This window comes from Toxotes jaculatrix, chromosome 5 (genome assembly GCF_017976425.1).
Source record: "Toxotes jaculatrix isolate fToxJac2 chromosome 5, fToxJac2.pri, whole genome shotgun sequence".
Lineage (NCBI taxonomy): Eukaryota > Metazoa > Chordata > Actinopteri > Toxotidae > Toxotes > Toxotes jaculatrix.
In genome coordinates, this window is record NC_054398.1 from 23,540,735 (window position 1) to 23,545,321 (window position 4,587).

The window sequence follows — 4,587 nt, forward strand, 5'->3', positions numbered from 1 at the left end:
AGCTCGTTGTTGCGGCTCTAAAACTCCCAGGCAGCAGGCGTAGAACAGGAGCACGTGCACCCCCGCTCTCAGCCAATCGCGGCCTGGCTTTTAATTGTAGCCCCGCCCTCTCCTTCCTGCTGTTTACGAAGGGGGGGGGGGGGATCCACACCAAGGGACCAATAAATTACCATGGAAACAAAAGGAGCTTTTACAGCTAATGTGCTGCATTAAATCGAATGTTTTCATTAAGACATAATGTAAAACTCCTGAGACGTAAATAACTGCTCCTCAATTTTCGTAATTGCAGTCACATTTAACTATGACCTAATTTAGTGTTTCCATGGATTGATTGAGAAACAGTGGGCCCCTGACATGTAAAAGGGACCCCAGCCCTCCTGCATGGGAGCAAGACCCCAAGACTGGCACAGACTCTAATCACATGTCTTTGTGGTTGTTTTGTGTCTTTTATAATTATTTGAAGTGTCTTTGTGGTTGTTTTGCGCCTCTTTGCCGACATCTTGCATTTCTTTGTGGTCATTTTGTATCTCTTTTTGGTCATTTTATGTCTCTTATGGTTATTTTGCTCATCTTGGACTCATTTTGTCGCTCTATGGTCCCTTTCTGTCTCTTTATAATTGTTTTGTGTCTCATTCGGGTTGTTTTTTGTTTTTGTTTTTGTTTTTTCAGGGGAGCCCTGGCCCCAGCAAAAACAAAGTCTGGCCATGATGATAAACGTGATGAGAGTAAAAGAAAAAAATACAGTCTGTGCATGTGACACAAATCACTTTTTTTATATTCATAATAGTCCACACACCCCAGACTTTTTGAAAAATATTCCCAAGGTGTGTGAATTTATGAACACCAAATAAAACTTTATTTTTTTTTCTGTAAAGCAGCAGATTAAATTTGCATGTGTTTATTTTATTTAATCAAACAAGCTGGTTACATCAATGCACCTTCAACCCGTCATGTGGTTTCTTGATCAAGCCTGTGTGGTCAATGTTGTCAGCCTAGACTTTAATAGTTCTGGGAAAATTCCCATGGTAGCGCCATGCATGAAATCTTCCTCTGAAATGCAGATTAAGGCCAGTGTTTTATTGAGGAAAGCTGAAAGGTTCGTCTGTGGGCGTTTCTTGAGCCGAGATCCAGCAGTGGGTCAGAGTTGACTTTTGTGCTGTCAGAGGGAGTGGGTGTCAAGTGGAGAAGTGTTTTTAATGGGTGTGACTCTGAGCAGTGTCCAAGAGTGTCAGACTCTTTAACTACTTGCATCTTTCCCCTCATTCCTCTTGCATGGATGGATATGATTTTGCTGTAATTTTTTCAATCCTGTTCCAAATTTAGGAAACAAGCGCAGGCTAAAAATAATGACAGTCACATGATTGTCAACTTTAGAGGATGATACCTGCATTATGGGCTGAGAAGTATGTATTTGGCTTTCATCTTTACATTTTTTTTCCTCATGGTTTGAAATGTGACACATTCTACAACAGCAGCAACAAGACTCAGATGAAGTATACCCACTTTGATTGGCAGGGTAAAATTTACCCTTCTGTAGCCTAGTAACAAGCCAAAGTGATTTAAATGCAGCTCAAAATGATCTCACGCTTGGCCATTAGCAAAAATACAGAGGAGAAAGGCTGCTGCACTTTGATTGTCTGTTCTCATCACATTTCCATGCTTGGTTTATCGCTCTCTTTTAGATCAAATACAGTTGCAAATGTAGACATTGCTCAGTCTTGAAAGTGTTCTGTGTGAAACCTATAGGCCTTCTTCTCACATGCAGGACCAAAGAAAAAAAAATCCAACCCCCAGATGAACCTTTAACATCAAAGCTAAATCTCTGGCTACATGGAGTGATAAGTTCCTCTTAAATGCCCACTCATTAGTTTGATGAGCAGTATAGGTCAAAGAGGGGGTGAATATACTGTACTGTGAGAACTGAAGGACTCCCTGACTTCAACTCCTACTCCATAATATAAGGAAGATACAGATGAATAAGAAATGAAAGTGCTTCTTTCTCTTTAGGGAGTAAAATGTACCTGGGAAAAGTCTTTTATCCTTTAAAGGTTAGTTGAGGTATTTTCTATCAAGGCAAACCAATGATATGCTGGGAACCTTAAAGTGGTAGTATCATAACACACTTCTTCTGTTCATTAACATATGTGATGAAAATTTAGTAATTAAGAGGTGATTAAAATTAGACTTTTGAATGGATCACCAACAAAGTAAAGCAGATAACTAACCTAGGCCTTCAACGGGCATGAGGACCCCAGGTTCACTGTGGCATACATTGGGGTAAATTCTTATAAAAGGTAACAATATTACCTAAAATGCTCCCATGATATTGAAGTATGCTTCAGAAAAGATATTTAATGCTCTCTTGGTTTCTTTTTTTTTTCACCTCAGAAAGAATGTCATCAAAATCACCAAACTGTGAAATTCAACGGGGAGAAAGAAAAAAAAAACTGCTTTATACAGTAATGAAACCATAAGAACAGATCAGACAGTCATGTGCACTGTGGGCCGGTTGACGTGAAATGTGGTGAGACTTCACTATGGCAGCGTCCTCTGATGTTCCTCTTCTATCAAACAAAGCTTCTTCTCATGACTGACATTCACTGAGTCTGAGCCGGAAGAGGAGGCTAATCATCACAAAATGATGGTTAGATGGAACTTCAACGAGACAGAAGCCTGTTTGATCCTAATCCTCAGTACAGAGTGCAGCATAATCCTGTAAACTCAAGCCTCGTGAAACATGTGGCTTAAAGGTGAATGGCAGTCATGAAATTTGTCGTACAATTCATAAAGTGCTGCTGCGTGTGAATTCTCACTTCTGTCTCCAACACAAAAACAAGATGAACCGACCAAACCCTCTTTCACTTCTGCATCACATCTGGAAACAAGAGTGAGGAGTTACACTAACAAACAACATCACTGATATAGAAGTGAAAATGATTGAGGATGGGGTTGGTTGCTGCGGTTTTATTTCTTCGGAGGGAAAACAGCCCCAGTTCAGCTGAAACCCTCTTTTGACATAGTCATAGTTCATACAGCTGTTTTTGCTCACAGTTCAGTTGGATTGTGCCAAGTGTAGTGTGCTTGAGACTGAGAAAGATATACAGTGTATGATCTCATATAATTGCTGGATTGATCAGATACCAAAAAATCTACTAAAATAAAAATAATGAATTAACTGTTCTTTGGCAGTTTTGGCATTTATGCACCCTTTTCTTCGACCTTATTGTGTTTTTAAATGAGTAGGCCTAAGCATTATCATCACTTTAAAATGAGTGTTGAGTTCCTATGGCTTTATCTTCTTTAAAGACATGTGGCTTTATTTGTAAAATAAAATAAAATAAAAAGTATTAAAAGCATTAAAACGTCAGCTGCCACTGCAAGTAAAACTATTCACTCACCTGCCTCCATCATATGTTCCTGGTCTGTAAAAATATTGACATATAATGTCATATTTTCTCATAAATAACTACTGTAACTGTAACTACTGTATGTAATGAACAAATTACGATGAACTTACAATTACTTTTAAATAACACACAAAAATCTGTATAAAACACATTAAAAGTATGATTGGGTGAACGAATATTTAGCCCCACTCATATGTCCCATTGGTGGATGGCGCCCTCCAGTGGTAAAAATACTCAATGAAAGAGGGATTTACTGACTGAACACAGTGGAGACATAAATTAATGCTCTAATGTCTGTTTATAAGAGTGAAACCTGCTTTAAATACACAATTATCAATCAGGAATCCATCCTATCTGTATTTTAATGGAATCACTTTGAAAACATATTAGCATGCACTTTTAAACATGTCATGGTTATATTCACTGAAAATACCTGCTGGATATCCCAGTCTGTTTGATATGACAGATGAAGGCAGATTAAAGTAAATATTTCCATACAAAACATTTGTCAGAGTTTAGTCTTTGTTAAACGCCATCAGCGTATGAGAGCACTGTATGTTTAATTTGTTAAGTTTATATCTGGTTAGAGGAAGGAAGAATAGGGAAAAAAATGTGATTAACAAAATTACAGAGAGTATAGAAGTAAAAGTAGTCATGAAAATAATTACTTGAGGAAGAGCACTAATGCATCTAAGTTAACTAATGTTAATCAGATATGAAGTTTAGGGACTGGTTTGTAGTGTGGGAGATTTTTGTTAATATTCTCTGTCTTCAAATCTAAATCTAAATAGCATAGCATAATAATAGCTATTCGGGATGTGTTCAGTGAAGCGGAACATTAGGCCTCTGTTATTACTAATGTTACTGACGTTATGCTGTAAAGTTTCTCAGAAGTAGGAAGTACGCTACGCCGCTGTTTGTTCTGCTGCCTTCCCGTGCAGACGGATATTACGCTTCTCCGAGCAAAGTTACGGTCCAAAGACGCGGAAGTGTGAAAAAGTGTGAATTTAATTCATGCAAAAAAATAATAATTTAAACATAATTTAAAGCATTTAATATATATGTGAAAATTAAAGCGCTAAAGTTGCGTAACAAACAGGCTAAGATATGTTATTTTTATAGTTGACTGTATTTTCGACTTTTATTTCCAGAAGTCGGAGCTTTGTGAAAGCACCTGAAC